Source organism: Mirounga angustirostris, unplaced genomic scaffold, assembly GCF_029215605.1.
Source record: "Mirounga angustirostris isolate CCGP_5_RB_7025 unplaced genomic scaffold, mMirAng1.0.hap1 SCAF_5, whole genome shotgun sequence".
Classification (NCBI taxonomy): Eukaryota; Metazoa; Chordata; class Mammalia; order Carnivora; family Phocidae; genus Mirounga; species Mirounga angustirostris.
The window spans coordinates 59,333,599-59,345,651 of record NW_026991713.1 but is presented as its reverse complement, the minus strand read 5'-3'; positions in this window follow the sequence as shown (position 1 = coordinate 59,345,651).

Below are 12,053 nucleotides of genomic sequence, written 5' to 3'. Positions count from 1 at the left end.
AGACATAAATCACACCTCCCAACTGCCCATTTCCGCTTTGAGCTCGGTTCCCAGCCAAAAGCCCAGCTATCCTGCCAGAGGAGACGGAGTGTGGGGATGGGGGAGGGACCAAGGAGCTGGGAGTCAGTGGCTGGGAATGGGAATCAGCTGGGAATGAGCATCTGGTCTCATCGTGAGGGCTGGTAGGGCAGGGAGCCCTTAACAGACTTTAACAGAGCTGGGTTGTAGATCCCTCATTCTACTTCGGACACACCCACAGCCACACCCAGTCTTCCGAATTCTCCTCTCCCACAAACCAAACAATTGTGACGGGCCTCAAGGCACTGACACCTACGTAGACCCACCCCCACTCTTTTCCCATCCAGCTGTTTCTCACTTTTGTCAGAAAACCCCAGATCTTCCGGTGAACTGCACTAGGAGAAAGAAGTAGGGGGTGAGAGAGAGAAGAGTATCCCGGATCTTCATTAAGATCTGGAAACATCCTCCTCTAGTGATTCAAAGGCCTGCCTTTCTCATCTCTTTGGCCCTTCCCCACAGGGGACAGGTCTGGCTGATCTTCCGTCTCACTTTAGGGGAACCTTCGGGTCTCCTGTCTTCTTGGTGTGCAGTGCCTCCAAACCAGGAGGTAGAGCAGGAGGCCTGACCCTGAGTATGCCTCTTGGGTGAGGTAGATGTTTGAGGGCAGGAAGTTGAGAAAGCAACTGAGACAATGGTGTTTTCCACTGGATGGGGGCCAGGTTGCTGGGTTCTGTCTGACCCTAAGAGCGCCTCCTACCTCTTCCTTTGGTCAGCTTTCCACACAGTGCTCATTTGTGGGGGGAGATAGGAGAGGCAGAGTTCCATGGGAGGAAGGGCCTTTTCCCTTCTGTCAGCCCTTTTCCAGGTGACTGTACTGGGTTGATGAGGGATTTGGGGGTATAAGTAACCTTGTCTAGCCTGGGACCGTCCCATCCGTGTAAAGGAGTTTGCCATGACCCTTCTATGGTATAGCATACATCTAAGGGAAACTATTATGAGGTGCCTAGCTGGCTCAGTCAGTAGAGCATGCAACTTTTTCTTTCTTTTTAAAGATTATTTATTTATTTATTTATTTGTCAGAGAGAGAGAGCACAAGCAGGGGGAGCGGCAGGCAGAGGGAGAGGGAGAAGCAGATTCCCTGCTGAGCAGAGAGCAGACATGGGGCTTGATCCCAGGACCCTGGGATCATGACCTGAGCCAACTGCAGATGCTCAACAGACTGAGCCACCCAGGTGCCCCTGGAATATACTTTTTCCTAGAAAAGGGGAGGGGGTGAGGCCACAGCTACCAGGGCCACTTAAATGAGGGATAAATTGACATTGAAGCTTCCTTCCTCCGTTACCTGTGAGGAGCAGAAAAAGCCTCTTCCCAATACAACCTCTGTCAGTCACTTGAGGCTCAATGATTCAGTGTTGTTTCACTATGTGCCCAATTTATCTTTAGTTTTCTCCTGTGATTTTAGGGTTTGGGATGAACTGTCCTCTGTATCATTCATCAAGGCCTGCATGCACTTCCCCAGCTATTCTAACTCTCAGTAATGCCCCACTCTTCTGAATTCTTGCACTCACAGTATGAACTTACACAGTCTAGCACTTAATTATGCAGGGTATTTATAAAGCCCTTGTGCAGTTTAGAAAGTGAATACATTTGGATGTATATATGATAGAAGCAATTGTAAATATCTTACAAGGGCATATTCCATAGAATTTTTAATGCTAATGTTTGCTTTTTGTTAATGTGCTTCTAATCTGCACAGGAAAAGTATATGTTATACTGGAAAGATGACCTGGGTTTGAATGCTGCCTCTCTCACTTACCAGTTATGTGACCTTGGCAAGTTCCTTAACATCCCTGAGTCCCAGTACCTTCATCCGTAAAGCAGAGCTCATACCTTCCTTGATTTGTTGGGAGAATGAAATGAATACAGTGTTTGTACAATTACCTGCCACAGTGCTTGGCTGCAAATAGTAAAACCTCATTCAGTCCAGCTGATGAATCTGAAATCTATTCAAAGTCTGATAAGCTCTTTGAATGAAATAGAATGTATTTTATTGGTCAGTTCTCAGCACAGATGTTACTTCCTCCAAGGAACTTTCCTTTTTTTTGTAATTGTATTTATTTATTTTTTATTCACATATAATGTATATTTTATTTCAGGGGTACAGGTCTGTGATTCATCAGTCTTACACAATTCACAGTGCTCACCATAGCACATACCCTCCCCAATGTCATCACCCAGCCACCCCATCCCCCCAACTCCCCTCCCTTCCCCTCCAGCAACCCTCAATTTGTTTCCTGAGATTAAGAGTCTCTTATGGTGGGGCGCCTGGGTGGCTCAGTCATTGAGCGTCTGCCTTCGGCTCAGGTCATGATCCCAGGGTCCTGAGATGAGCCCCGCGTCAGGCTGCCTGCTCAGCGGGAAGCCTGCTTCTCCCTCTCCCACTCCCCTTGCTTGTGTTCCCTCTCTCGCTGTGTCTCTCTCTGTCAAATAAATAAAATCTAAAAAAAAAAGTCTCTTATGGTTCGTCTCCCTTTGGTTTCATCTTATTTCATTTTTCCCTCTCTTCCCCTATGATCCTCTGTCTTGTTCCTCAAATTCCTCATATCAGTAAGATCATATGATACTTGTCTTTCTCTGATTGACTTATTTCACTCAGCATAATACCCTCTAGTTCCATCCATGTCGTTGCAAATGGCAAGATTTCATCTTTTTGATGGCTGCATAATATTCCATTGTGTGTGTATGTGTGTGTGTATATATATATAAATATATACCACATCTTCTTTCTCCATTCATCTGTTGATGGACATCCAGGCTCTTTCCATAGTTTGGCTATTGTGGACATTGCTGTTATAAATATTGGGGTGCATGTGCCCCTTCGGATCACTACATTTGTATCTTTGGGGTAAATACCCAGTAGTGCAATTGCTGGGTCGTACAGTAGCTCTATTTCCAAGAAGCTTTTCTTAATTCCCCCACCCAGTTTCTCAGGTCTAGTCACTGCACTATATCTTCTTGTTTAATTGTCTCCCCCACTAGGCACAGCTCTGTGAGATAAGGTCTTGTTAATGTCAGTTTTTCCATCGCCTAGCACATTGCTCAGATCAGTAAGTATTATTTGAATAAATTAAGCCTTTTACAAAAATCAATGGTAGGGGTACCTGGCTGGCTCAGTAGGTAGAGCATGTGACTCTTGAGCTCAGTGGTGTGAGTTTGAGCCCCACACTGGGGGTAGAATTTACTTAAAAAAAAAAAAAAAAGCAATAGTAAATATAACAGTGATATTACAAAATTAATTTCTGAACTCTGACAATTTTTTTAATAAGATAATCTTATAGCAAGATAACACTTCTTGCTATCGTGCTTTTGATGTACATGCAATTCTTTTTTTTTTTTTTTAAAGGTTTTATTTATTTATTTATTTGACAGAGAGAAACACAGGTAGAGAGGGAACACAAGCAGGGGGAGTGGGAGAGGGAGAAGCAGGCTTCCCGCCGAGCAGGGAGCCCGATGTGGGGCTCGATCCCAGGACCCTGGGATCATGACTGGAGCCGAAGGCTGACGCTTAACGACTGAGCCACCCAGGTGCCCTGATGTACATGCAAATCTTGAAATGTATCTGGAGACATGGTCCTACTGCCCATTAACTTTGTTCACCTGACAGAACCATATTTTGTAGGTGTGGCAGAGACCACTGTTGCTCAGCATCCACTTTCCTCTTCTTTCTTTTAGTAATATGACCCCTCCCCCCTGCCACACACACACTGAATTTTAGCACAGTACGTGGCTGCCAGCTAGATACTACTCTGTCCAGCCTCTCTTATAGTAGGGGTGGCCACATAACTGAGTTCTGGTTAATGGAATGTGAATGAAGCAATGTGTGTAACTTCTGGGTCATGTTCTTAAAAAGGAAAGCTGATTGCCCTCTACTTCCTCCTTCTTCCTTTTGCTTGCTGAGACATGGTGACAAACTAAGCAGCTACCTTTGACCAAGGTATACAAGCCTTCTCCACCAGTCAAGGACTGTCTATACATGTCCTTCTGGTCTATTCCTTTATTTGAACTATTCTGTTTGTGGGTCTCTTTGTTATAGCAGCATGGCCTATGTTCTTTGAAAAAAGATTAAGGGTGTCTGGGTGGCTCAGGTGGTTAAGGGGTTGCCTTCAGCTCAGGTCATGATCTCAGGGTCCTGGGATCAAGCCCCACGTTGGGCTCCCTGCTCAGTGGGGAGTCTGCTTTTCCCTCTCCTTCTGCCCCCACCCCTGCTCGTACACTGTCTCTCAAATAAATGAATTAAATCTTTAAAGAAAAAAGAAAAAAGATTAAGATCACCATGAAATCATGAAATCTCAGCCTACTTGGAAGAATGTTTTCAAGAAGTTCCAAAATAAAATTGAACCAATTTCAAAGAAAATAGAATCTGCTGATGTCGTTTATTTAATGGCATTTTGTGAAAAACTATGGAATTTGCTCTATCATGAGCATATTCAAATTTCTTGCAGGTGTATAAACATCCTACCTCTTCTATTTAGCATAATATATTATTTATGATAACTTTGAAGCCCTAGACAGATTATGGGGTAGTCAGTCTCCGAGATGGTGTAGTGATCTTCAGCTCATGGTGTTCAGGCCCTTGCTATGTCCCCTTCCTACATGAATCATGGCTGGCCTGTGTAAGCAACACAGTACTGTAGAAGTGATGTGTGTAACCTCCAAGGCTAAGTCATAAAAAGACGTTGCAGTTTCCAACTTGGTCTATCTCTTGGATCACTTGCTCCGAGGGAAGCCAGTTGCTGGTCATGGGGATACTCCAAGCAGCTCTGTGGAGAGGAACTTGGGCCCTCCCCAAAAGCCAGCATTGACTTGCCAGACTTTGAGTTCATTCATGTGAGTCACCTCACAGTACAAGGTGGCCAACCCGAGCCAAGCTTTTAGAAAACTGCAGTCCCAGTTGACATCTTGACTGCAACTTCAAGAGAGACATCAAGCCAGAGCCATCTAGCTGAGCTGCTCTTGAGTTCCTGACCCACAGAAACTGTGTGAGACAATAAACGTTTATTTAAGTCACTACATGTTGGGGACAATTTGTTATAATAGATATAATTTGTTATAATAGATATCCAATGTAGATTATAAATTCCTGGAAAGTCGGATTTATGAGTTAAACCTATTTTACTTCAAGTTACTGCATGAACTACCTGCCTACTTCCGCCTTGGAGATTAGAGCATACTAAAATATCTGGTGAAATGTGAGAGGTGAAATGACATTCCCCTTGAAACTCAGCATAATGCATCTGAATGAGGAAAAACAAGATGTTAATCAATCTATTTTGACCATTTTTAATTTTCTGAGGGTAGTTAGGATTCCCCAGGGTGGAGGTGAGGACAAAGGAGTAGAACTCAGGTCTCAGGGTGAGTATTGGTATTTGTCATTCTGGAATCTCCCCAAATTCTCTGTTCTCAATTCTTAAGTGGAATATGTTCTTATGCCTGGGTATATAGGGAGGCTTTGGTAAATGGGGAGTTTCCAGTATTCTGTGGAAACTCACCTGGACAAAGGAAGTAAGACAATGCCTAGAGGGAAAGGAAAGGGTTGCCTCTCTTCACAGGATAAATTCAGGCACAGGTTCTTTCCCAGGGACCAGGGGAACACTGCACAGATAGCCAGAACCAACAGACTCAGCCCACTGTGAATCTGAATGGGCAGGAGCAGGCCTGAGTGAGGAAGGGCAGCTCTGTGGGCAATACAGCAATCGATCGGAGACAGACCTGCATTAGACCCAAACTCAACGTGTTTAATACAGAAGTCCCCCTTCATCTGCGGAAGACACATTCCAAGAACCCCCACTGGATACCTGAAACCAAGATGGTACTGAGCCCTATATACTGTATTTTTTCCTATACATACATACCAATGATAAAGTTGAACTTTTAAATTAGGCACAGTAAGGGGCGACTGGGTGGCTCAGTCATTAGGCGTCTGCCTTCGGCTCAGGTCATGATCCCAGGGTCCTGGGATCAAGCTCCGCATCAGGCTCCCTGTTGGGTGGGAAGCCTGCTTCTCCCTCTCCTGCTCCCCGCTGCTTGTGTTCCCTCTCTCGCTATGTCTCTGTCAAATAAATAAATAAATAAATAAATAAATAAATAAATAAATAAAATCTTTAAAAAAAATTAGGCACAGTAAGAGATAGACAATAGTCTTAAAATAGGACAATTATAACAATATACTGTAATAAAAGTTATAAGTGTGGCCTCTCTCTCAAAATATCTTACTGTACCATACTCACCCTTCTTTTTTTTTTTTTTTTTTAGATTTTATTTATTTAAGAGAGAGAGACAGATAGTGAGAGAGAGAGCACAAGTGGGGAGGAGAGGGAGAAGCAGGCTCCCCACAGAGCAGGGAGCATGATGCGGGACTCGATCCCAGGACCCCGGGATCATGACCCGAGCCCAAGGCAGACGCTTAACCGACTGAGCCACCCAGGCGCCCCCACCCTTCTTCTTATGATGATGTGAGGCAATAAAATGCCTCCATGATGAGCTGAAGTGAGGTGCATGACATATGTTACCACTGACCTCCTGACATATTGTGAGACACTCATCTGCTTCTGGACCGTGGTTGACCGCAAGTAACTCAAACTGCAGAAAGTGAAACTGCAGATAAGCAGGGGTGGGGGCGGGGCTACTGTACAATTGATGTCCCCCAGATGAGCATCACTTTATTTTTGACACAATAGTTCTAGATTCTTTTAGTTACAAGGTTGACTAGAGCCTCCAGCCTTCTAGGTACACAGATTAGGATGTCTGGACCTATGATCTTCCAATCCCTATGGTGGTGGATGCCCAGTGTGGGAATAGAGTTAGCAGGAGTAGGGACACTGGGAACTCAGAACTTTCACTTCCCCACCTCTTCTAGTACATGGTTCCCTTGTTTAGACAAAGCTTATGCCTGGGGTCACACAGGGTTCTGTGGGTGCGATACTGGTCACCCTCAAAAAGGGAAAGTAAATCACTTCTCAAAATTAAAGAGCAGATACTGAAGGAGGAAGATATTCTAGATACCATCTAGCCCAATGTCCTTATTTTACAGATAAGGAAACTCAGGCCCAGAGATATGAAATGACTTGCCCAAGGTCATACAGCTAATGTGGGATAGAATCCAGGTATTTTTTTTTTTTACATGTAAGAAATCATCTTTATTGACTGGTGGATTTTTTTTTTAAATTTTCTTATTGTTATTTTAATCACCATATATCATTAGTTTTTGATGTAGTGTTCCATGATTCATTGTTTATGCGTAACACCCAGTGCACCATGCAGAACGTGCCCTCTTTAATACCCATCACCAGGCTAACCCATCCTCCCACCCCCCAGAATCCAGGTATCTTTATACTAAGGTCTTTCCATCAGGCCACACTGGCCTTCACTCTACTAATTCCCATTTATCCTACTAACTCCTGACTTCAAGTTCTGGGTCATATTCGGAAAGGTCCACTTCCATACTTTTTTTTTCCAGTGGAGGGGTGAAGATGAAGAGCCTCTGCTACTGCTCTTAGAATCTTATCCCTTTTCCCTGTCTCCCTTTCTCCTGTTGCTCTCAGTGAGGAACTGAGTCTATTTCTCCATATCCAGGAGGGCTCTCAGAAGTTCTAGGCTCCATTCAGTTTGTGGCAGGGGAAGCTGATGGGCACAGTGCCCTGGGATGCCCTCTACTTTGGCAGGCTGATTGTATCCAACTGGTGGTCATGGCCTAGTGCCCACTGGCAGGGAGGGTGCCCACCCGTGCATTAACTTGGTGCCTGGCATCCAGAGATGCCAGATGGCTGGCTGGCTACCTATGCTGCATCTTCCCGGGTCTGCTGGTCCTGGTTTGTGTCATTTTTAGATTTGTAGATGTGTGGGAATTTTACAAGGGTGGTCTCTCCATGGATTTAAGATACTGGCATCTCCAGATTGGCAGGAAGGACACCTCACTGCCAGCCTAGAATCCGAACTAAACAGCACAGACCTGGACTTCAGAAAACTCCTTCACATGTCTTTGTGATTCACCTTTTCCTATCTTTCCCCCACCGTAGAGTTTTTTTGTATCCCCCCTTCCTAGCCTCGTATCGGAAGCTGATGATAGCTCTTGGGGGCCTGGCTGGCTCAGTGAGATGAGTGTGCTACTCTTGATCTCAGGATTGTGAGTCCGAGCCTCATGTTGGGTGTAGAGATTACGTAAAATAAGTAAATAAGGGGCGCCTGCCTGGCTCAGCCAGTACTCTTGGTTTCGTACCAGCTCAGGTCATGACCTCAGGGTCCTGGGATGGAGCCCTGAGTTGGGCTCCATGCTCAGGATTCTCTCTCTCCCTCCCTCTTCTCTCTCTCCCTCCCCCTCTGCCCCTCCCTCCACTCCCTCACTCCCTCACTCTCTCTCTCTCTCAAATAAATAAATAAAATCTTTAAAAATAAACAAAGAGCCAAACTTAAAAAAAAAAAGAAGCCGACAGGTCTGAAGTCAAAGTCTCCAAGAAAGGGAGGGAAGAGAAAGGGGGTGTAAATAGGTTAGGGTAGGTGGGGACTGGCTTCTCTCCCTCAGGCTTCAGAAGACTCTGGAAGCTACCTATTGCCCAGTATTTTCCACTGCAGTTCCAGAGAGCCTTAGACTGTATCCCCACCTGCTGGACACCACGGAGATCAACAACCCTGTCTCCGCGTTTTCTTCGCAATGTACTAAAACTTCACTACTACTCCACTTTCATTCCAAGGTTAAATTCTTCCTTCTCAGAATCGGTTGGAACCACATTTTTCTCTCTTGGAAGACTGTATTTTCCGAAGACTGGATTCTAGGGAGAGCTGGGTACAATTTCCCCCATTCACTGTCCTCTCCCTATCAAAAAATCTCTCAGAGGCTGGATGAAGAGCCTCCCCTCCTTGCACCCGTTGTCCTAGGTGTGGGGTGGTTGAAATCTATGCCCTTCTTCACACCTGATAACTATGCCCACAAACAGAAAGCAGTAGATAGGTGGGGTTATACTTAGGCAAAGATCACACGGTCCCCGTTAGGCCTCAGGGGCATGGAGAAGGAAAAATAAAGAACTGCCCTTATTTGTCTCTATGCCCTCTACCTGATTGAGATACGGATGTGTGTGTGTGTGTGTGTGTGTGTATTTCCTCTCTACTGTTCTCTTCATACTCATGGCTGTTCTTCTCTTCCCATGCCCACTAGCAAAGACAACTCCTTTCAAACCCATTAGTGATCCTTGAGTCCGTGTTGGAGTACCTGGGCTATATCTTCAGAAGTGAAGGTCATTTATAAGTACTGACAGCTCTCAAATGGATCCTTTATTGGTAAAATGGGACAATGTCAATAAATACCCTTAAAACTGATTAGGACATACAATATTAATATCAATCCATGGAGGGTATAGGGCTAGGAAAACAAATGACATCAGATCCAGAAATCGACCCTCCTTTCCCAACTACATTGTGCTCTTCCCAGATTAAGTAAAAAGCAGTCATTTCTTTTTCATTTTTTGGATGTCTGACCTTGACTGAAAGGGTGCCCTTTGTCTTTCAAATTATTATTATTATTATTTTTAAAGATTTTATTTATTTATTTGTCAGAGAGAGAGACAGAACACAAGCAGGGGGAGAGGCAGGCAGAGGGAGAAGCAGGCTCCCTGCTGAGCAAGGAGCCCGATGTGGGACTCGATCCCAGGACCCGGGGATCATGACCTGAGCCGAAGGCAGCCGCTTAACCAACTGAGCCACCCAGGCGTCCCTCAAATTATTTTTTTTGAGAAAGAGTGTGCGTGGGTGCGCATGAGCTGGTGGGGGTGGGGGGGTGATGAGAGAGGGGCAGAGGGAAAGAATCTCAAGTAGGCTCTGCACTGAGCATGGAGCCTGATGGAGGTCTCATCACACGACTTTGATATAATGACCTGAGCTGAAACCAAGAGTCCAATGCTTAACCAACTGAGCCACTTAGGCACCCCTCAAATTTATTAAAAGTTAGAAATCAGGGCACCTGGGTGGCGTGGTTGGTTAAGTGTGGGACTCTTGGTTTCAGCTCAGGTCCTGGTCTCAGGGTCATGTGATGAGCCCCCCATTGGGTTCCATGCTCAGCACAGAGTCTGCTTGAGTTTCTCTCCCTCTCCTTCCCCTTTTGCACCTCCTCCCACTGCCCCATGTGCTCTCTCTCTCTGCCAAATAAATAAATAAAAATTATTTATTTGACAAAGAGAGAGCACAAGCAGGGGGAGCAGCAGGCAGAGGAAGAGGGAGAAGCAGACTCCCCGCTGAGCGGGAAGCCCGATGCGGGACTCGATCCCAGGACCCTGGGATCATGACCTGAGCCTAAGGCAGATGCTTACCCTACTGAGCCACCTAGGCACCCCAATAAATAAAATCTTTAAAAAACATTTAAAAAGAAGAAATCAGGGAGTAAACACAATGTATGGAGATAATCTTGTGCTGCCTGTACTTCATGTCACCTGTGTATTAGGTACCCTCAGTTTAGTTATTACAGCTAAAATGCATTAAGTGCTTACTGTTAACACTGCTAAAAACTTTAGTGCATTTTTTCCCATTTATACCTTTAAATGATCTTATGATTCAGGTACTGTTCCTTTACTATCTTCATATTCTTAATCGTTACTATGCTATACTCTTTACTTTGTGATTAGCGTGTGGAGTTTTAAGGATCCATTAAGGACCTGGGTCCTTGAAAACTCAAATAGTGTCATTATCTTCCTTGTAAATTCCTAAAAAGCCTTTATTCAAGGCAATATGTGGTTTGAGAAACTTTATTGTACTTAAGAATGATATGAGGTGCATTGTGAAAAATAGGTTCCTGTGCGCTGCTTCCGGATATTCTGATTCAGGAAGTCTGGACCAAAGCCCAGGAATCTGCATTTTAAAATAAGCACCCAAGTAATTATGATGTAGGTGATATTTGGATTATGCTTTGAGAAACAGTGCCTTTGACTATAAATGGCTCGAGAATAGGGCTGTAACTATAACAAATTTTCATGTGTACATCCCATTTAATTTGCTGTATGTAGCAATAGATTTGACATCGGAGTTTGTATCATCCTTGGCTACGGACTAAACTCTGCTCACTCACGCTCATCTCATTTATTTTCTGCTCCAAGGAGAGGCAGCCCTGTGGCCTCCCTGTTAGATGCCCTTGGAAAAGAGGCTGTGTTATACGTTAAGAGGCTTTTTCTTTTGCTTATCTGAAATCTCTCTGGGCAGAGGTTTGGTGAAGACTGTATACTTTGACATACCGGCCCTGGTGATTCTGCAGTCTTCACTTGAGAGGCCTGAGAAGAAGCTGTCATTTTTCTCTACATTTTGAAATGCACAACGCAGGGGGGCGGGGTGAAGGGAGGAGAGCCGAGGGACTAAGCTCCAGTTGGTAAACAAGCTTTGAAACAAACTAAGAAAGCACATTAGCAGGGGAGAAATGAAGGGCTGCATGCGGAGCCTGTAACAACACAGCATTTTCTGAAGAAAGACAGCACCAGTCACTGCTGGGTGTCTCCTATTTTGAAGGAAGTAACTAAAAACAGTACTGGCAAACCCACCCTTGGCGACCATCTGAAGGTTTGCCTGGAAATTGTGTTCTGAAAAGAAGTTTACATCAGAGAAGCAAGAGAATGAAGGGCAAGTCTTAAAGTAAAAAAAATTAGGCCAAAAACGACAACAAGCTCCTCAAATAGCCCCAAGGAGGTTGCAGGGACGTGGGGAAAGCTCTATTTAATTTCTGGCCTACCTGACACAGCCCAGAGGCCGCTTTTCAAACCCTTTTTATAACAAGCCTGGCTTTGGAGGTTGTGATGACTCTTTCTAGCTCCTAGAATGAATGATGGTTCTTTAAAGAATTTCTTTTCCCAGAGTCATGAGTCTGTCATGGTTTTGTCTCCCTCTCTGATTTCTTCCCATTCAGTTTTCCCTCCCTTCCCCTATGATTCTCTGCACTATTTCTTATGTTCCACATATGAGTGAAACGATATAATTGTCTTTCTCTGACTGACTTAAACAAACTAAGG